Genomic DNA, 22866 nt, shown 5'->3' on the forward strand with positions numbered 1-22866 from the left:
CTCTCTCTCTCTCTCTCTCTCTCTCTCTCTCTCTCTCTCTCTCTCTCCCTTTCTCTCTCCCTCTCTTTCCCTTTCCCTCAGTTCTAACCATTTTCATTTACTCACCTTTTCTTTACAAATCCCAGCTTCCTCACCAATAATAACAATACCTAATGACTTCAACCTGCCAGCTCTGAATTACACTGGAAGTCTGGAGAGTTCTCTCTCTAATAGTCCAGATAAAGTTGCTGCCTTCCTTTCCCTTACAATTATATCATCAGAGCAGAGCAGTTGTGAAAGCATTAGTGAAGTCAGAAGGCCAATTATTTCCCAATCAATTCTGAGTATGTAAGTCAGGAGTTGTTACTGGAGAGGCCTCCTCTCCTGACTGGGTTAAACCACCCCAGCCTTCAATTTACAAGTCACTCCCTGAAGCCAGAGCATTTAGTAGTTAAGGTCTGGATTTGAGTGAGTGAGTAGGTGGAGAATATATCTATTGTGGGAAAAAAGACTGCTGAAAAACAGGAAGTTGAGATATAAGATAGTGCCCCCCATACCCCCAAAATGGCAGTGCAGTACATCAGATTGAATCATTTCTATGGGGTCAAAAGACCAAGGTTGAACTCTAGACTTTGAAATTTGCAAGCTGTGTAACTGCAGGCAATTCCCTGAACCTTTCTGGGTCTCACTTTCCTTTCCTGAAATGTAAGATGGCCTCTACCGTTCCTTCTAATTCTTGATCTATTATCTCAAGTCTCATAACCTCCCTTGGCCCCCATTTCCTTATCCATAAAATAAGTGCATTTGTCTGGATAATCATTGATTTAGAGCTATAAGACATTTTAGGGGTCACTTAGATCTTTCATTTTGTACAAGATGAAAGTGAGGCCTAAGACTTTAATTGATTTGCCCAGGCTCACACTGGTTGTAAGTACCATGGCAGTAGTTAAAATCTAGGTCCTCTGGCCACAAATTCCATATAAACAGTCCTTTAGGGAAAACTAGTTCTTGGCCATTTAAATTCTATGGAATGAGAGAGAGAGAGAGACAGAGAGAGAGAAACAGAGAGAGAGAGAGAGAGACAGACAGACAGACAGAGACAGAGAGAGACAGAGACAGAGACAGAGACAGACAGAGACAGAGACAGAGAGAGACAGAGACAGAGAGAGACACAGAGACAGAGACAGAGAGAGGCAGAGACAGATAGACAGAGAGAAACACCCAAGGCATCGTACTTATCTCTGCATGTCATATGCCTCCAACACCAATATGTAACAGAACATATTGAGGAACGGCCAACCTAACATTTCATCTGTACCTCCCCAGTGCCTATTACAGGGCCTTTGCAAATAATAGGTATTTAATAAATATTCATTCAGTTAAATTCGGGTAGAGATCCTTATTTTCACCCAATATTCCTCAAAAAGAATAAGCAGTTTTTAGGAGGGGCTCCAAATTCACATAGAGAAGTCCTAGACAAATGAGAACCTTAAAGAATAGGCTCTGCTATGACTGAGTTGGAATCCTTGGTTCTGAAGAAAAAGCACACTGGCTCAGCATTTGGAGATTGGGAGTCAAGCCCTGCCTGTGATGCTAGTTAAACCCCCTCAGCCTCAATGACTTCAGGTGGAAAATAGAGAGAAGGCAACAGACCATTTGCCCTCTGAGATCCCTTACAGCTCCACACATTTTAATATACCAGGATTTATTTGGACAGATGTTCATTTCATCAATGTAGATAAGATGGGAGAGTTTCTGTTCCCCTCTCTACTCGCACAAATACATTTTTTTTAAATCATCATCACCTGGTATGGAAATACATAGCAAGATGATCATAAATATTTTCCAGCTTTTCTTTCCTGCTTAGAAAAGTTCATACTAAGAAGTATCTGTCTAAAGTCTCAAGTAGATTCATGAAAGATCTGGCCCAAAAAGACTTCACTTGAAAAACGTTCCTTCTTCTTCTTCTTTTTTTTAAAGTAATAGGGGTTAAGTAACTTGCTCAAGGTTACACGGCCAGTTATTTCTGGGTGTGGTGCTGAGTATCTGAGCCCGGATTTGATCCAGGTCATCCCGACACTGGAGCCAGTGCTCTTACTCGCTGAGCCACGTGGCCGCCCCTAAGCAATTGGGGTTAAGTAACTTGCTCAAGATGACATGGCCAGGTGTTTCTGGGTAGGTGCTAAGTGTCTGACCCCGGGATTCGATCTCCAGGTCTTCTCAACCCTGGAGCTGGTGCTCTTACTCGCTGTGCTACCTGGCCGCCCCAGAACGTTCCTTCTTAATGCACAGGCCCTCTGACCACCATGGCCAGCAGGCCTTTGGTGCTTTCTTTTCTATGTTTCAAAAGAGAAAATCTAGCTGACCTTCATTGCTTGTAAAGGACATGGCACTTGTAAAGTCTACAAAGGATGTAATGATGATGAGGATAACGATGGTGATAACATCATCATCATCATCATCATCATCATCATCATCATCGTCATTAGCTTTAAAGTTTGGGGAGTGCTTTACAATTATCACCTCACAACAATCCTGAGAGAAAGGTTCTATAATTATTCCCATTTTACAGATAAGGAAACTGGGGCTGGCAGCCATCAAGTGACTTGTTCAGCATCAGTAAGACTCTGAGGTTAGATTTGAATTCAGGTCTTCCTTATTCCATGTCTAGTATATGGTAGATCAATACAGCACTGGCTACAGAGTCATTAAGAATGAAATTAAAATCCTGCCACTTTCTAACTATATGACCCTGGGTAAGTCATTTGATGTATCTATTCTTTTGTTTCCTTATCTGCAAAGTGAATGGCTTTGGGTCTAAAGTGCCTTTCAGCTCTAAGTTTATGACTCTCATTCAGTTCTCACCCTGATGAGCTGCCAATGAGAAGGGCTCACTGAAATAAAGTTATTCCTTTTGGTCTAAGATAGAATCACATGTCATGAATCCTTTCCCTACTGGAGATAAGGTCTGTTGAAGGGGAATCAGTGCTAGTGAAGTCAGTCTCCAGCGTTCAACTTCTTTTTTTGCCACTTACTAGAGTTAGTTGTGGAATAGTGGAAAAGACCACTTGTTTTTGGAGTGAGAAGAGCCACCTGTAGCATTCACTCTTGTAGGACCCTGGCCAAAACACTTAACTCCCCTAGCCTCTGTTTCCCCATATGTAAAATGAATAGGCTAGACTAGATGGCCTTCCAGCTCTATTTCTATGACACTGTGAGCTTGGGTGAGCTATTTGTGCCTCCATTTTCTAATCCATATATTGAGATATTAAGAGTGCAGAAAATGTACTAGACTGGGAATCAAAGGATCTGGATTCAAAACCTGACTCTCACACCTGTGTGATTTCGGGAAAGTAATTTAATCCATTTATACTTCAGTTTCCTCATTTGTGAGGCAGCTAGGTGGTGCAATGGATAGGGCCAGGTCGAGAGTCAGGAAGAGCTGAATATAAATGTGGCCTCAGAAAATTACTAACTAGATGACCCTGGGCAAGTCACTTGACCCTGTTTGCCTCAGTTTCCCTTACGTATAAAACAAGTTGGAGAAGGAAGTGGCAAAGTGCTCTAGTATCTTTGCCAAGAAAATCCCAAATGAGGTCACAGAGTCAGACCTGACTAAAAAATGACTGAACAACAACAAAATCTGTCATCTATAAAAATAAGGGTGTTGGCACTGATGCCCTCCCAGATCTCTTCTGGCTCAAAATTTATGATCCAGTGTTGCTGAATTTCAGATAGTGATTCTTGACAGGGAAATGCCAGAGAATGATAGAGAAATCTTATTGCAATGAATCTCTTTCAATGGGATACGATGACACATGTTTGGTGAACAGAAACCCTGCAGAAGTAAACAGAGAACCTGCTGCTTCCTAACCCTGCTCAGATGCTTTTCTTTTCTGTTGTTATTGTTTTTTTTAAACTATGCTGTAAGGGTCATTTCTCTGCAGTGAGAGAACATGAAAAATACCATCTCTGAGTGTGAAATACCAGCCAAGATGACTAAGAAAAGATGAAATGCAAATTGATCTCTGCCTCTTGAGAACTGATTTAAGAATCTGTTCAAAATCAAATTAACTTTTTGACTTATTTCCCTGGAAAGCTATCAAGGAAGGAATGAGACTTCCAGTTAATACCCCCCCAAAAAGAGAAAAATATGATATTCCAGGAGGCTGGAATCAAAACTAGGTTTTCAACTTCCAGTGGGCCTTTCATTGGGCCATCCTTCATTCTCGGGATGGAGAGATGCTGTCCAGAGATTGGACTAGAAAATATAGGTAATCCTGGGATATTATAGGAGGGCTTCTGGTTAAAAGACACTTCCAAACATTATGGGGCACCTCTATGAGTTCACAATGGGCATTTAATGTGTAGTGTGGGATTAGCCTTGAGTTGAGTGATATGGAATCCAGATAAGGCAACAGAAAGGACCAGAGTACTGTCATGGCCCATCCAAATTTCTGAAACATGAGGGAAAAGCCAAGTTTACTTCTCCTGAGTTCTTAGCAAGTGACACTATTCCCAACTGGTCATAGCTCATTTCCTAGGCCAACATTTTTATAATTCTAAGAACTAAGAATGTCTTACAAAACTCAGAAATGATCAACACCTGGGATGTAACAGATTCACAGAAAAAAAAAATAACAAGGAAAAAAAAAACTAGTCAAACCATTCAAAAGGAATGGATTTTTTTATTTGGTTCATTTACCAAAAAACCAGATTGGGCAAGAAATTCAATCATACTGAGCCTCTTGCTCTTCTGCACACATGAAATTGTCTTTGCACCTTTCTCTCCCCAAACTGACCACCTTTCTTCATATCCCCAGTACTTACCACAGTGGCTAGCACCCAGTAGGTGCTTATGTATGTGTGCATTTGCATATGTATACACGCTATGTGTGAATGTATTTATCCATGGATCTATTGTATGCATGTGTCTATGGTTGTACACTATGTGTACATGTATATATCTATGGCTATATATTCTATATGTTGTATTATGAATGCCAGGGCTCTTTGGAGGTCTGCATTTATAGTAAGGGGGTTTGTGATCTGCTTGTACAGTAAGTTTCTCATGTATGACTCTCATCACTAGGTCATGTCTTATTACACGATTTCATTGTTTTTCAGTCATGTCTGACTTTCCCGAGCCCATTTGTGGCTTTCTTGGCAAAGGTACTGGAGTGATTTGCCATTTCCTTCTCCAGCTCACTTTAAAGATGAGGAAGCTGAGTCAAACAGGGTAAAACAACTTGTCTAGAGGTACACAGTGTCTAAGGCTAGATTTGAACTCAGATCTTCCTGACTCCAAGCCTGGAACTGTATTCACTGCACTACCTACCCAAGTGGTTAGGATATAAGTGGATAACTAACTGCAACCTGCAGTGATTTGTTACATTTTGAGGGCAGATCCTCTGGTTCCACTGCCAGTGTCCTTTTCACCACACTTCTTAGGTTTGAGTCTCATCTATGATACATAACAAGACTCTTGGTTTAAAAATTCAGTCTATTCAAACAGATAACACTTACTCTGTAATTTGGAACTTTAGCCAGTACCTTGAAATTCACAGAGATCAGATAACATGTTCATGGGCACAAAGCTAATGCACCTTAGAGCTGAGATTTGAATTCAGATCATAGTGTCCAAATCCAACAAAAACACATTTTCCCCTCTTACGTGTTGTTTCATTACAGAATTCTTAGCAATGTTATACATGGTACAATGTATAACAAAGAAAAACAAAGAACTGTCAGACTAGAAGGCTAGAATTGTCATCAGGAAGACCTGAGTTCAAATTCTTCCTCAGACAGTAACTAGCTGTGTGCTCCTGGGAAAGTTCTTATTATCTCTCTAAGCCTCAAATTCCTTATCTTTGAAATAGGTATAATAATAGCACCTACCTCACAGGGTTCTAGGGAGGATCAAATGAGATAGCATATGGAAATACACTTTATAAACTTAAAAATACTGTATAAATATATGCTAGCTATTATTATATGACATGGGACTAGGAGTCAGGAGATTTCATCTTCATTCTGCAGATCTTTTCCCTTTTTTTCTTTTGTCAGAGAGGGCAAAATAGCAGGAAGTTAAAAAAAATTACCACCCACAGGAGAGACAGAAGTACAATTTCAGGCAAATGAGTCTGTTATGGTGTCTGAAGTAGCCTTAGACAGATCATTTCTTTCTCCAGGTCTCACTCCCCACTCCCCACCCCCACCCAGCTCTGTTGAAATCTAGAGACTAGATGAATCCTATCACATCTGTAATTTTTTTTAAATACCTATAAGAACAACAAAATCCAATTTCAAGACAATCTAGCAGGGAAGATCATTTGTCCCACTGGGAAACTGCATTTTTGAGAGGCTGCATTGAGTTTTCACACCAATGACATTGACCTTGTTCTTCCAGAAACCATCTTTCTGATGGGTGATTGCCCAGGAAGTAAAGACACATATTGATTTTGTGTTTCCAAATTAATGGCTCCCGATCTCACCTTCTCTTCACATACCTCTTTTGAGGTAGGTGAATGCAATAGCACTTGCAGATGGAGCTTGTCCTTGAGGACAGCTTTTCCTACTGGAGATTCCAATCTGCTGTTACCACCTGCATCTCCTGGTTTCAATTCTGTCACCCTTGGAAGGCAGCCACTTCTCAGATGTAATGAATGTAACAGTTGCAGTCACCAACCATTCAATCCAACAACAGATATTCATTAAATGTGTGCTGGGTCACATAGTATAATATAGAGAAAGTTGGGCTTGGGCTCAGTAAGGCTTAAGATCAAACCATGTCTCCGATCCTAATTATGAACTGTGTGACTATTGGCCAGTTATTTAACCATGATGATAGTCAAGGTTTTCTCTAAGAGAGTAGTTTTCAAATTTGCTTTTGCTTAAAGTATTGGGGATTTTTTGTTGTTTGTTTTGTTGTTGTTGTTGTTGTTTGCTTTTTTTTAGGAATTTGAAAGTACAAGAGCAAGAGCTGGTGAAGCTAGCTTATACTTCATTATTGTTGTAGTTGTTCAGTCATTTTCAGTCCCACCCTACACCTCATGACTCCATTTGGGGTATTCATGTCAAAGATATTGGAATGATTTGCCATTTCCTTCTCTACCTCATTTTACATATGAGGAAAGTGAGGCAAATAGGGTAAAGTGACTTGCCCAGGATCATACAACTAGTAAATGTCCGAGACTCAGGAAAATGAACCTTTCTGATTGCAGATCTGGTGTGCCACCCAAATGGAGTCACGAAGAGTAGGACACTACTGAAAGCGACTGAGTGAAAGAATGTTTGGAGAAGATGCTAATGGGACTTGTGTTAGGTAAAGTTGATGGCAATGATGAAAACAAATCTGGTGCTTTAAAGTTTGCTGAATCCTCTCCAAAGCCTACCTCAGCAGCACTTTACAACATCTCTGTGAGGCAGGTACTATCAGCTTCAGGAGGTTAGTTAAGTGACTTTCCTCTCCTCCCCCAGCTGGTAAGGTCAGAGGGAATATATGAACCCCAAATGGTTAAGCCAGATCATTGAACTTTAGAGTTAGAAGGAACTGCATAGTTTATCTTAATCCAACCCCTTGTTTTTACAGATGAGGAAACTGAGGCTCAAAGATTCATCATTGATCATTCAGATAGGATAAGATTTGATGCCTTCCATAATTAGATGTAAGAAAAGTGACCCCTATTGTCGGTTCACTGTGTTTTTATTCTTTGTGAAATTCTCAAACCATATATGCCCTTCATTCCCATCTTTGCCTACCTAAAAGTAGGCATTCTCATCCTATACCTACTTATACAAGCTGCTCTGAAGGTCAGATATCTGAATGTTGTATAATTTATCTGGTTGAAAACTTGCTAGGTTTCTATACTGCAGAAGAGATTTGAGAAAGACCTAACAGTTTTAGGTCTGATTTTATTTGACTACAGAAGCAGTCCCCTCTGGTGCACTGATTTCAGGGATTCGCAGCAAGCATCCCTGCTCTCTACAATCTCCTCCAACATTCTCTGATGCTAGAAATGCCTTTCAGAGGGGGCTAATGCCTCTTATAATACCACTGCAGACCAAGCTTAAATAGCACTAGAGAGCAAAGACAATGACTAAAAACTCATGTATTAATGACTAAAGATATAGCCTATTTTAATAGAAAGGATTCTAGGTTGGAATTAGAAGCCCTGGGTTAACACATTCACTAACTAGCTCTGTGACCTTGGACAAGTCACTACCCCTTTAAAGTATTCATTCTACTGAGCTGTAAAATCATGGGAAAGAAGCAGTTCTGATATTATCTGATTTTATGATTTAAGATTCTTTCCAGCAGGCAGCTAAAAGGGATAGGAGTTAAAGCATTGGACATGAAGTCATGATAGACTTGAATTCAAATCTGTCCCAGGCATGTATTAGCTTTAGGACCTTGGACAAGTCATTTAAGTAATGTCTGCCTCAGTTTCCTCATCAGTAAAATGCTGGAGTTAAACACATTTCTCCTCTAAGGTCCATTCCAGTACTAAATCTATGATGCTACCGAACTTAGAAACTGGTTTTGACAACAGTTCTGTAGTAAGAGTAGGTAAGAGATAGTTCCATAGTGTGATCCTGGATGAGTCACTTAACCCTATTTGCCTTAATTTCTTCATCTGTAAAATGAGCTGGAGAGGGAAATGACAAACAACTCTAGTATCTTTGGCAAGAAAATACCAAATGGGGTCACAAAGAGTCAGACACAACTAAAAAAAATGACTGAAAGGAATGGTCCCATAGTTCATTGCCTTATCTGTACAGACCATGTTTGAGTAATGTGTTCTCTTCTTGGTACCACATTTTAGAAAGTACACTAACATGAAGCCCTTGGTAACTCTCCCCCTTCCAAAATCTAGTAGTCCCCAAATTACTTTTTGTATTGTTTTTTAGACATTTTGTTACTTATAAAGCATTAGCACAGTGTGGTAGATGGAGAGCTGTTCATGCAATAGGGAAATCTTGGTATGGAATCCTGTCTCTGTAATATACAGGCTATGTGAGCCATGAAAAGTTGTTTTTTTTTTCTTTTCAGTGACCCAGGTAACTTTCTAAGACTATAACTTACAGAGAAGATACTGATCTAAATTAGCAGAGGAAGTCTCTCACCTAGAGATTCCTATGCTGATTAAATCATGTGTCCAGTCTAAAAATTACATATATATATATATATATATTTGGATTCTTCTTTGTATAGATTTGTGACTGCCATCTGCTATTAAAGACTGTTTTCTCATTGAGGATGAGATTTTTTTTCATTTTTTCTTTTGATCCCTAATAACTAACAGAATGTTTGGAACTTTATGCTTTTTTATTGATTGGCAGATCAATAAACTAAGATGTCCACAGGAGGGAAACCAAGGTTGTGGAAAAGTCTAGAGATGAGATCACATGAGAATAAACTGAAGAAAACAGAGATGCTTAAGCTTGAGAAGAGAAAACAGTAGGCTCCATGAGATCTGTTTGTTTTTTCATTTGTTTGTTTGTTTTTTAGTATTTGAATGACTTACAAGAAACAGTCAACAAGTATTTCTTATTTACCATGGTCTGGGCACTATGCTAAACACTGGGGACAGGAAAAAAGGCAAACACACAGCCCCTCCCCTCAAGGAACTCAAAGTCAACAGCATAGGAATAACTGTGTGTACAATATATATTGAGATGATTTCTTTGGACATGATTTCAGAGGGAAGAGACTAGTATTAAGGGGGAATGACTCCGTGCAGAAGGCGAGATTTTAGCTAAAACTTGAAGGAAGCCAGGAAAAAAGAACAAGGGAGGATAGCATTCTAGACATGAGGAATAGCCAGTGAAAATGCACAAGATGCCTTTTTTTTAAATGCCCAACAGGTAGAATTAGAAATAATAGGTAGAAGTTAGAAAGGGACAAATTTAGGCTTGATGTTATCAAACCCTAAATCAAATACTAAACATTATACCTGCTCTGAAAGCAGGGCCATCTGGGTGGCATAGGGGACAGAGCTCTGGATATGGAGTCAGGAAGTCTCATCTTCCTGAGTTTAAATGCGGCCTCAGACATTTACTAGTTGTGTGATCTTGGACAAGTAACTTAATCCTATTTGCCTCAGTTTCCTCATCTGGTAAAATTAGCTAGAAATGGAAATGACAAACCATTCCAGGATCCTTGCCAAGAAAATACCAAAAGCGATCACAGAGACAGACACAACTGTTAAGTGACTAAATGACAAAACAATAAAAGCAGTTAAATGATATTATGGATAGAGTCATGAAAGCTGAGTTCAAATCCTGCCTCAGACACCTAGTAGCTGTATGACCCTGAACAAGTCATTTGGTCTTGGTGTGCCTCTATATCCTCATTTGTAAAATGTAGGGATTGGACCCAATAGCCTTGAAGGTCCCTTCCAATGCTAAATCTATGAGCATATGATATTGTAATGGCCTGCCTTGGGAGGTTGTAGGTTTTACCGGAAAACATCAAGAAAAGTTAGGGTGACCTCCAGTAAGAAATGTTTGGGAAAGTGTGCTTCTTTAGTATGGATGGTCAGTGGGATCCTTTCTACTTGCGGCACTCTATGAGAAGGGAGAGAGCATTGGATGGATGAATGTGTGTGTCTGTTGAATGGTAAGAATCAATCTATCAAAAAGTATTTATTTAGTCCCTTTCTCGTGCTCTGGACTGTGTCAGATTCCCTGGATACAAAGACCAAATTGAAACAGTCTCATTTGTTAAGGGGATTATGCTATACTGGGGGAAATAACACATAGCTACATAAGCATATTAAAAATATGCAAAAAAGAAACAAGCTAGTGGAAGGGGGTGGGAGAGGTGGGAATGGTCTCGCTGGAGAGATGGTCTTTGAGCTGAGGTGAGGGAGGAGGTACGGATTCTAAGAGGCAGAGGTGAGGAAATAGAACATTCCAAACATGGGAGTCCAAAGTGCAGAGATAGGAGAGGGTGAGATTCATGTGAGAAATAGAAAGAAGGTCAATTTGGCTAAATTGTAAAGTGCATCTAGGGGACTGTTGTATAATAAATTTGCAAAGGTAAGTAGAAACCAGATTGTTAAGGGCTTTAAATGCCAAACAGAAGCATTTGTATTTTATTCAAGTGGCAGCAGGGAGGCGGTCTACCTACTACACAATTATACATATGCCTAGCCCTGCTTAATGCCCACGTGGAAATCTTAACTCCAGGGAGCAGAACAAACCATTTTCTCATTCTCCAGGGGGTGTCTAATGGCTTTTCCCCCTCCCTTCCCCTAACTCCCTCCAGCAAGGAAATTAAGGGATCTAACTGGATTCCTTTCATCCTTGAATCTGTGCTGAGGAATGGTGGATTTTCACATCTGTATTTGAATTTTAATTGCTATGTCTGAAGGGGTGTTTTGCAAATTTCATTTTTTTTTCTTTTTCCAAGCAAAGTTGATACTTGAAACGTGATCAACTAAAGTGTTGCTAATTGGAGCTACAGTGGAAGGACTCAGAAGCAAGATTTACAGTCCTCATGTGAACTGATGCAGCATCACCCCCCCTCCTTCTCTCTCTCTCTCTGTTAGTCTCTCTCTGTCTCTGTCTGTCTGTCTCTCTCTCTCTCTCTCTTTCCCCCTTTCTTCCTCTCTCTCTTTCCCCCTCTGTCTCTGTCTCTCTTTCTTTCTCTCTCTCTGTGTCTCTCCCCCTCCCTCCCTCCTCTTCCTCTCCCTCCTCCCCTCCATCTCTGTCTCTCTTCCCTCTTTCTCTCTCTCTTTTCCCTTCCTCTCTCCTCTCCTCCTGTCTTTCTCTCCCTCCCCCTCCTTCTCTCTCTCTCTCCTACTTATCTCCCTCCCTGCTATTTGCCTCTTTCTCCCTCCCTCCTTCTATTTCCTTTGATCCACATTTCATAAGGGCGTCTTGCCCTAGAATTCTGAACACAGAAATCAGAGCAAGAACTTGTTACGTTCTATTTCTGGCAGGGACACAGACAAATCACAATGCTAGAATCTTCTTTAGGCTCTGAGAAATGGCACAAGTCACAGCGACCTTTCCCTTCCTCTTCTGGGGAGGGGAAAGGGAAGGAAGCCTCAGGAATAATTAATAATAATAAAAATAATAACTGATAATAGTTATACTCCATTTCCATGGCACTTTGACATTTTTAGAGTATTTTCTTCACAATATCTCTTTAAAATTTATTAAATGATTAAATCTATCTTATAGAGAAGTAAATCGAGGCTCAGAAAGGGTAGAGAGAGACAACTTGGAAACAGTGTCTGCAGTTGCTTAATTCTGCCCAACTCTCCAATTGAGGAACTCAGGGACCATGAAACCCAGAGGATGGACCAGTAAGCAGGGAGCTTCCTGCAGGACCAAGTCCATCCCTACTTCTATTTGAGAATAGCTCCTCTTCTCAAAGACATCCTGATTCCTCCAGTGTTTATCTCACGAGAATAGGAACTGGTTTCCCTCAAAAACCACCTAATCATTGAAACAATGAGCATTTATCTATTCTCTCTCTCCTTCTTCCAGGCACCACTGGGCAAACAGAAATACAAAGACAAAACTGACAAAGCAGAAACAGTACCTGCCCTCAAGGAACATATATTCTAATAAGGGAGATGCAACTTATGCATGCAAGGTATATTTAAACATATACTTGCCAATTTGGGGAGAATGAGGTGGGCACTGGGAGATTTGTCTGAACTGGAGTACATACATGCATATATGTATATATACACATACAGAGATATGCATATGTGCATACATGTATATATGCGTGTATTTTTGCCTTCCAAAGCATAATGGACATTTTTTGTCGAATAAATGCATGGAAAAAGCATTGCCCAGGGAGAGTTCTAATCCCAGCTCTATTACTAATTCGAAGGGTGAATATGGCAGTGGGTAAGTCATTTTTCCCTGTTTGAAACTCAGTTTCCTTTTATGCTGAAAGAGTGAGGCAGACTAAAGGATACATAAGGTCCTTGCCAACTATGAAATGCATACTTCTCATATTGGAGCAGAAATAGTTATATTTTTCTCTCTCTACAAAATAGCATGCATTTTAATGGGTCCCTTAAATGTTTCATCCCTAACAGTAGGAATTTGGGGTAGTGGGTCAGACAAATAAGAGAAAATATTTGGGAAGGGAATAGACAAGTCTTTTGTGCCCCCTAGAACTATACTGTCCAGGCCTATTGAAGGACTCTGAAGATTCCAGAAATGCCATTCAGAATAGCAGGTATAAGGAAAGGCTTAGACAGACCTAGTGTTCCAGAAATTGGCAGCTTTAAACTCTACGATTCTCTATAGTACAGCCCATTTTTACAGATAAGACACTGAGACTCATAGGCAAATGACTTGCCTATGGAAATATTAAAATATAACATGGAGATATTGGAGTACACAGCACTGTAAGACCAGATGTAGGTCAGATCACTTCCAGATGGAGGGAGATCAACCAGCTACAGTCAGAGGTACAGTATGCAGCCACTGAAATGAATGGCGCTAATGTTCCCTCATAGGACATGAACCTCTGACTCTGGCCTCATTAGCTCTTACTAACAGAACTAGCCAGCAACCACCTGGAACCTGAATGTAAATGCCGCCTAGCCTGGTAACAGGGCCAAGTCTTTATCTCCTCTTTCATTACTTTGCTAAACCACTTAGAAGTAGGGAACATTGATCTTTGATCTGACCAACTCAATGGACAGGATAAAAACCACTGGCAACATTTCCTCGCTTGTTTGCAGCAATGGATGGCCCATGTAGAAATGGTCTTCTCGGGGTTCTCACTATGCTAATAAATTATTTGGGTACCCTAGATTTCCCAGAAAAGTTTTAGCTCTTTGAAAGCCCGAATGGCATAATTAGGGGAAGCAAGCACTCTTTCCTCATCCTAAAGTTATCAGAATGAAGGCATTTTCTCAGAGATGACTTTATCTCTATAGGGCATGGGGTCTTCTCCTATAGAGATGTGGGAATATATGTATGTGGCTGCAATGCTAAGCTTTTAGAAATGTTGGCACTTGCAAAATGTTGGCTCTGAAATCAAAGGACCTTGATTCAAATTCCACCTCTGAGGCTAACTGAATGACCTTGGAAAAGTCATTTAACCTCTTTTGGTCTCAGTTTCTTCAACTATAAACCAATGAGGTTGCATTAGATGGCTATAGTGGTCCATTCTAGATCAATGATCCCATGCTTATATATATATATATATATATATATATATATATATATTAGCATCTGGTGAATGTATGAAAGACCCTGCTAACGTAGCCACCGCCTGCCATGATTCACATGACACGCTGGCCATTATCTTGTCATCCTTCCTGCTTCCAATGAGACCTTTTTAATTTTTCCATTCATCATGAAAGGAGCATGCCCCTACCTTGGGAACTAGAGTCAAACCAATATGGGCATCACCACTGTAAAGGGCCTTCCAATTAATTCCCCTCTACTCACTATCCCTGAAACCAGCCAAACCCAAACAGCCCTCCCTAACGTCACGGAATGTCCTGGTTTTATATTTGTATCTCTGCCATTTAAAACAATGCTTAGCACCTTCATTCACATATTACAATCTATGTTGTATGGGGGATGTTTGATTGTGCACTCAATGCAGCTTCTGAAACTGAGATGCAACAAAGTATGGGTCAGTTCTCTGCTCCTTGTGCTAATTTGGGTCTAAGGATCAACACCAAGAAAACACAGGTGGTCCAGGAGCCACCACCTCAGAGATCATACATAGAACCATTGGTTTCAGCAAATGGAGAAGTTCTGAATGCTGTGGTAAGTTCACTTACTTTGGCAGTGTGCTTTCCAGGGATGTCCACATTGATAATGAGGTTGATGCACACATTGTCAGAGCTAGCTCAGTGTTTGGGAGACTCCAAAGGAAGGGGTGGGAGAGAAGAGGTATTAGACTGCCTACCCACCTGAAGGTCTACAGAGCCATGGTGCTGACCTCATCATTGTATGCCTGTGACACCTGGACAGTCTACCAGCACCATGCCAGGAAACTGAATCACTTCCATTTGAATTGTCTGAGGAAGATGCTGAAGATCTCTCAGCAGGATGAGGTACCAGACACTGAGGTTCTTACTTGATCTAAAGCGCCAAGCATTCAAACTCTACTTCAGAGAGTTCAACTGGGATGGGCTGACCACATTGTTTGAATGCAAAACATGCTTGCCAAAATGGCTGTTTTAAGGAGAACTCTCGCAGGGCAAGCTTACACATGGCGGTCAGAAGAAGCAATACAATGACACCCTCAAGGTCTCTCTCAAAAACTTTGGAATCGGAGTGGCTAGGTGGTGCAGTGAATAGAGCACTATCCCTGGAGTCAGGAGGACCTGAGGTCAAATTTGGCCTTAGACATTTAATATAAAAACTAGCCATGTGAGAGTCAAGTCACTTAATCCCAATTGCCCTACCTTACCCCTCCATAAAGAAAAAAAAAAAATAAACACAAACAAAAAAACGTTTGGAATTGATTTGTGACATGGGAGACTTTGGCACAGGACGGCTCAGCATGGAGGGCCCACATCAGAGAGGATGCTGCGCTCTATGAGAAAAGCAGAATTGAAACAGCTCAAAGGAAATACAAGATGTGCAAATTTAGAGAATCCAACCCAAAAGTTCACATGGACTATTTGTGCCTGACCATTCCAAGCTCATTTTGGTCTGATCAGCCACCGTCGGGAACACTGGAACTTGACTCTAGCATGATAATGTCATTTTGGTCCTCTTTGATAATGAAGGACAACAAGCACAATCTATGTTACAAAACATATCAATGAATTCTATCATGTGTGAGAGGGTACACAGAATAGCGGCAGGAGAGACAGCCTCAGAGTTAAGAAGGCCTGGGTTCAAGTCCAAACTCTGATACAGACTGGTTGTATGAACATGGGGAAGTTATTTAAACTCTCAATATGTCCAAGTAAATCTCTTAGACAAATCAAATTGATTTTCTGCATTCATGGAAGAAATTTCCACCTCAGAAATTAGATTTATATGCAGAGGACGATGATTCAAATATCATCTGATACTTGTTACCTGAGAAAACTTGGACAAGTCAGTTCATTTCTTCATTGCACAGTTTCTTAAAATGAGGGGATTAGGCTGGGTGGGGAAGCACACACCTGTAGTCCCTGCTGCTGGGGAGACTGAGGCAGGGCCAGCACCAATATGGTAAGCACCTGGAAGTGGAGGGCTAGCACAATGCTGAAGAAGGTAAACCAAAAAACAGAGCAGGTCTAAACTCTGACAGTTGGTAGTGGAATTTGGTTTGCGAGTGACTTCTTATATTGTCAGCTTGGATGAGACAGAGAGACTCAGTCTCATAAAAGAAAGAGATCAATAAATGAGGTGATTAGAAAAAAAATGAACTTTGAAAGTCCCATCATCTCAATCTGTGATCCTGGGATCTTACATTCCTTGCTGTGTGTTAGCCATAACATGAGTTGGTTGGGTGTTGAGAGTGGACTGGACTAGATGCACAGGTATGCTGGGTGTGGATCAGATTAGGCACACAGGTATGCTGAAACTGGCTGGAACCAGCTCTCAGGAGCTGACTGTTAAATTTTCATTGTGAGAATTTACTCCTCTGAAATCAGCAACCACAGATCCAGGTTTGATTTATTGTTTTGTTGATTTTCTAGACTTAAGAAAGTGAATGGAGAATACATTAATAATTCAGATTAAACTTAAAAGTGTATCCTGATACATTTTTTTCCTAGAGAGCCAGTTATTAAACATTTACCAGTATATCACTGATTTTCAAAGTCTGCTCTAGATCTAAATTCTTATTTAGCAGAAAAGAAAACTGAGTCTCAGAGAGGTCAAGTGAGCTGCCCAAAATCTTATAAGATTAGACTCTTACCAGGATTACATTATGGAAAAGTAGGCCCTGGTCTCTCCTTTCTTCCTGAAACTCCCAAACAGTCATCATAATAGTTGTCATTCATTTAGTACTTTTAGGTTTACAAAGCATATTATATATTTTATCTCATTGATCCTTCTAAAAACTTTCTGAGATGGGTATTGTTATTATTATCATCATTGCCATTTTATGAATCAGAAAACTGAGACTCAGACAAATTAAGTGCCTTGCCAGGGCTCATACAGCCCATAATTGTAGTGTCTGAAGCAGGATTTGAACTCAAGTCTCCTTGATTCCAAGTACAGCAATCTTCTTACCCTAGCACATAGCTGCTTCCTTTTAGTCCTTTCCTATATAAAAATTGTTTTCTGAATGTCATGCACCATCATTTTTCTATGAAATAAAAACTTGCCAGGGCCATAGTGCCTGACACTGGACTCAAAGAGATTTTTTAAAATTGTTTTAGTTTTGTTTGTGTTTTTCTTAACAATGTTCTAGGCCTAGCCCCATTTTAGTCCCAGAAGCAGTTATCTCAGGTGATATGGTTTTGTGGATCCTGGGAACAAAAGGCTGGGCAAGTCACTTAACCCCCATTGCCCTACCTTCCCCCCTCCAAAAGAAAAAAAAAAACTCCAACAACACAACAAAACTTTGGAATTGTGTGACATGGGAGACATTGGCACAGGATGGCTCAGCATGGAGTGCCCACATCAAAGCATCACATCCCAGGAAAGCAGAATTGAAGCAGCTCAAAGGAAATGCAAGATGTGCAAATTTAGAGTACAACTCTGACCAGCAACCTTCCTGGTACCCAACTCTATCATTGCCTCTTTCAGAGTCAGCCAGAATTTGAACTGAGGAAACAGCGCTTGCTTCCACTATCTCATGTGTTTCTCATCTTTGCATCTCTCTCAGTAAAAATCCTTTCTGGGAGCAGTATAAGTCAGTGTCTCTCAAAACCAAGCAATAATTCATCCATGACTCCCCTGAAGAATTTCCATTTGAGAAAATGTCTAGGTCAATCATATTTGCTTTTAACCTAACCCCACTTGACTCTCTGGACTTTTCTTCCTTGTGCCATGTGGGTATCTCCTTCCCCCCTTTTATCTTTCTTTTATGTGTTGTCTATTCCCATTCGAGTGGGAGCTCTTGGAGGGTAGGAACTATCTTTCTAATTTCTTTTTGTTTATATCTATATCCCCAGAGCTTAACAGAATGTCTGAAACATATTAAGTGATGAATAAATCATCTCTCTCTCTCTCTCTCTCTCTCTCTCTCTCTCTCTCTCTCTCTCTCTCTCTCTCTCTCTCTCTCTCTCTCTCTCATATATCTAATCCTGAGTGACTGTTTCTGATAATATGCAACATTCCGTACCTGTAGTTGACCACATCTGTAGCAAATGTACATCACCACCGGACACCTGGGATGAAGATTAGTCATTGGAGTTATTCTGAGAGTAGATACCTTTCAGTGTTGATTTCGTTTACATAGTCGTGGTCATCACACCCACACACACACAAACACATTGTTCTTCCAATTGTGCTTTCTTCATTTTTATATCATATGTCTTCCTATATTTCTCTGAATTTGCTATGTGTACAATTTCTCTTTTTCAGCTTCAAATCCCCAAGCATGATATTGTCTTTTAAAAAATTCCGCCATCTGTTTCATTTCATTTTGGGGAACCCCACTGTGTTTATGACAAAGCCCCTGAAGAAAGTCCCCACAACCCTACTTACTACCAAAATCCCTACCAGAGCTAATGGACAGCCCAGCTGGAAGCCTGCCTGGGCCACGTGTGGTAAGGACCTTTTTTCAGGTAACTTCATTTTCTGCAATCTACCTTTCAGACACACTGGATTCCTTGCCATTACTTGCTTCCATCCCTTTGTGCAAGCCATTCCCTGTAACATCACATTTTCCTAAGGCAATTCTCTGCAGTTTTCTTTTGCTACCATCCCCATCCTGCTCCTGCTCAAGACTAGCTTCTTCACTCTCTTGACTGATCACCTCCAGTTTATCCTGTGCATATTTTGTTTGGTTTGCAAGTTGTCTCCTCTATCACACCGTGTGCTTCCTGGGAACAACTGTCTTTTTGTCCTTCTTGGTATTCCCAGCCCTTAGCACAGTGCCTGAGTGACGGAATAAATCAACTCTACAAATTCAGAACGGGGAGAGCAAGATAAAAGCTGTCTGGAAGTTTTAGTGGGTTTCGAAGGCATCATGAGTCAGCAGCACAATATGGGAACCAAGAAAGTTATTGTGATATTAGACTGCATTATGGGAAAGAGAACGCACAGAAATAAAAGGGCAATAATCGGGCAATAGCGTTGTTGTGATATTAGACTGCATTATGGGAAAGAGAGCGTACAGAAATAAAAGGGCAATAATCGGGCAATAGCGTTGTTGTGATATTAGACTGCATTATGGGAAAGAGAGCGTACAGAAATAAAAGGGCAATAATCGGGCAATAGCGTTGTGCTCAATTCTGGGCTCCAACTCGGAGAAAGTATATTGAAAAGTTGAAGAGGACATCAAGGAGGGTGAAGGGCCTCAGTTTAGGTCCTATGATGACTCCTTGGGGAAGGGAGGGAATATGCATTTGTTAAGCATCTACTATTAAGGTATTGTGCTAAGTACTTTATAAATATTACTTCACTTGGCGGTTTTTGCTTGAGAGAATTGGAAATGAAAAGATATGGCGGGAGACAAGATAGTTGCCTTTGAGTATCTGAAGTTGTCAGGAAAGGAAAGTAAGCTTATTCTACTTGGTTCCAAAGAGGAGCAATCGGGTTGATAGGTAGAAATTGAAAAGAGGCAAATTTAGGCTTAGTATAGGGAAAACATGCACGCACACACACACACACACACACATATACACAAATGTCCATATGCACACATGCATGTATGCCTCTACCCCCCAAAAGTTCCAATAATCAGAGCTATTCCAAAAATGGTGGGAATTGGTAGGTTCCCCATCATTTGAGGCCTGATTCAATCAAGTTGCTGGAACATAGTAAAAGTTTACTCAATACCTGTTGATTTATGGAAAGGCAGTGTGATATGGTGGAAAGAACACTGGCACCAGAGTCAGAGGACCTGGGGCCAAATACTATCTTAGACTCTTACTAATCATAAGACCTCAAATAAATTACTTAACTTTTATTGCCTTCAGTTTCCTCAACTGTAATATCAAGGGTTTGGAGGAGATAACCTCTGATGTCCCTTCCACCTCTAACTCCTCATGAAAGGCTAGATGACTACTTGTTAGGTAGTAGGGAAGGCTGTTTTCATACTCAGGTTGGAAAGTTTAGACTCAGTCCCTTTCTTCCTTTATTTTAAATACAATTTTATTTTTTTTCAATTAGGTATATAAATATAATAGAATCACTTTCAACTCGGAAATCATGGGATCCCATCACACCTCTGGGCAATTGGAAAAGAAGATGAAGACAACCAAAGAACAATGAAGGATGGCACCCAGACCTAAAATATTCTCTCCCCATCTCCATCTCTCAGAACCCCAAATTCCCTTCAAGTCTCCCCCAAGTGCCAGATATTTCCTACAAGGTGATGCAATAGAGAGAGTCAGGTAGACTTGAGTTCAAATTTGGCCTCAGACATTACTAGCTGTGAGATTATGGGCAAGTCATGTAACCTCTGAGTTTCCTCATCTGTAAAATGGGAATAAAAATAGTACCTACCTCCCAGCATTGTTCTGAGGATGAAACTAAATAATATTTGTAGAAAACTTTGTAAAACTTAAAACTTTATATTAGGGAAAAAAGGAAGAAAGAGACTACGTGCTCTAAAATATTTATAGAAGCTCTCTTTGTTATGGCGAAGAACTGGAAATTGAGGGGATGCCTGTCAATTGGGGAATGGCTAAACAAGTCGTGGTATATGATCATGATGGAATACTACTATGCTATGGAAAATGATGAGCTGAATGATCTTAGAAAAAACATGAAGATACCTTCACGAAATATTGAAAAGTGAAATGAGCAAAACCAAGAGAACATTGCATACCAGAACAGTAATATTGTTTTAAGAATAATTCTGAGTGAATAAGTCATTTTGACTGTTATAAATATCCAAATTAACTACAAAGGGCATATGAAGGAAGACACTATCTGAAAACAGAGAAAGAATGGCTAAATAGAAGTATGCATAGGATTATTTTACATATATGTGCATGTGTGTATCTGTCTGTCTATACATACACACATACATATGTAGTACATGTTTGTGTCTAATGGCAGCCATCTCTAAGACAGGGGTAGGAAAAAAAGAAAAAAAGGAAATTTAGATGACAACTAAACTATATATTTTAAAAGAACAGAAAAATTGTTCATAACAGATTTGCAATTTTATATGCAAACTGTTTTTATTATGCTTTGTTATGGAAATATTTTATTCCATAAGTGAAAAATTAAATAAAAATAAAAAAACTTTATAGAAATACTAGTTATTATTATTATTATGTAAAAGGATTATTCCTCTAGTTCTTAAAGTCCCCATAGCTTTACTTTGGAATTATTTTGTAAATAATGCCTATTTGTTGCTTATTTGTGTACACATTTCCCCATCCCCACCCCCAAGTAGAATGGAAGTTGCTTGTGGGCAAGGATTGTTGATAATGAGTCTGACTCAGACATAGCCATAGCTAGCTCAGTGTTTGGGAGACTTTAAAGGACAATGTGGGAGAGAAGAGGTATTAGCCCACCTACCAAACTGAAGGTCTACAGAGTCTGAGTTGTGATGCTGACCTCATTGTTGTATGCCTGTGAAACCTGGACGGTATACCAGCACCATGCCAGGAAACTGAATCACTTCCATTTGAATTGTCTTAAGAAGATTCTGAAGATCACCTGGCAGATTAAGATACCAGACACTGAGGTTCTTAATCGATCGAAACTGCCAAGAAGTCAAACTCTGCTTCAGAGAGCACAACTCTGCCAGGCTGGTCACGTTGTTCAAATGCAGAACATACATTTGCCAAAAAGACTATTTTTGAAGAACTCACACAAGGCAAGAATTCACATGGTGGTCAGAAGAAGCGATACCAGGACCCTCTCAAGATCTCTCTCAAGAACTTTGGGATTGATTCTGTGACATGGGAGACACGGGCACAGGACCACCCAGCATGGTGTGCCCACAGCAGAGAAAGTGCTGTGCTCTACGAGCAAAGCAGAATTGAGACAGCTCAAAAGAAACATGAGATGCACAAATTTAGAGAATCCACCCCAAATGTCCACGTGGACTATTGGTGTCTGACCTATGGTAGAGCCTTCCGATCTCATATCGGTCTATTCAGCCACAGTTGGACACACTGAACCTTGACTCTAGAGTAGTGATGCCATTTTGGTCCTCCTCAAGAATGAAGGACAACAAGCAGGTCATAGCAAAGTACCTGAGACATTGAAGCTACTTAAAAATGCTACGTAGTGTCTGGCTAAGGGAAAGGATGTGGGAGCATTACCTGGAGGAAGGCCTGTGGAGTGTACAGAATAAAGGGCTGGAACAGGAGACAGGAAAAACCTGGGTTCAAATTCAAAACCCAATTCTGTTGCTTGCTATCTGTGGAAACCTGGGCAACTCATTTTACTGCTTAGTGCCTCAGTGTCCTCATTTGTAAAAAGAAGCAATTACATTCATTACATTGCAGGTCCTGTACAGTTATGATCCTGATATCCCAGCCTGGATTCTCTCTATTTCTTTTGTGTTGGCCTCCATTCATAGCCAACATTAGGCCTTCCCTACAGCATACAGTAAATACTTGCTGAAAGAATGATAAATAAGCAACTCCATCTCCCAGGTTTGACTCTGTAGGTGTGGGATATAAATGATGGGCTCCAGGAAATAGCTTAGCAGTAGCCTGTGTTTCTGCTAAAGAGGGTTATTCATCTTTTCTTCAGGTATGTGGCCAGAAACAGAGGCTCCAAGGCCCATGGTTCCTTCAGCAGGATACACAGCCAGGAGGCCCTTGGCCCATATCTGATAACTGGATTAACACAAGTGATTCTCTA

At 40.4% G+C, this 22866-nt stretch overlaps 1 protein-coding gene and 1 long non-coding RNA gene across 4 annotated transcripts in view; one reads left to right on the plus strand and one right to left on the minus strand.

Moving 5' to 3' along the window:
• Window positions 1–21258, plus strand: part of LOC138153978 (uncharacterized) — a 24789-nt gene extending 3531 nt beyond the window's left edge. The window contains exons 1-4 of one of the 2 annotated variants that reach the window (XR_011166520.1): window positions 7202–7303; window positions 12481–12589; window positions 18454–18638; window positions 20206–21258. This is a non-coding gene — a long non-coding RNA (uncharacterized lncRNA). Of the gene's footprint in view, window positions 1–7201; window positions 7304–12480; window positions 12590–18453; window positions 18639–20205 lie in introns of those variants that run through there. The other variant, XR_011166519.1, reaches the window with a different exon arrangement.
• The window catches only part of AJAP1 (adherens junctions associated protein 1), a 269873-nt gene that overhangs the window by 80198 nt on the left and 166809 nt on the right, over window positions 1–22866 (minus strand). The window lies entirely within an intron of this gene.

Source organism: Petaurus breviceps, unplaced genomic scaffold (assembly GCF_028583685.1).
Source record: "Petaurus breviceps papuanus isolate PSGF00001 unplaced genomic scaffold, PetGlider_PUasm1.0 91041, whole genome shotgun sequence".
Classification (NCBI taxonomy): domain Eukaryota; kingdom Metazoa; phylum Chordata; class Mammalia; order Diprotodontia; family Petauridae; genus Petaurus; species Petaurus breviceps.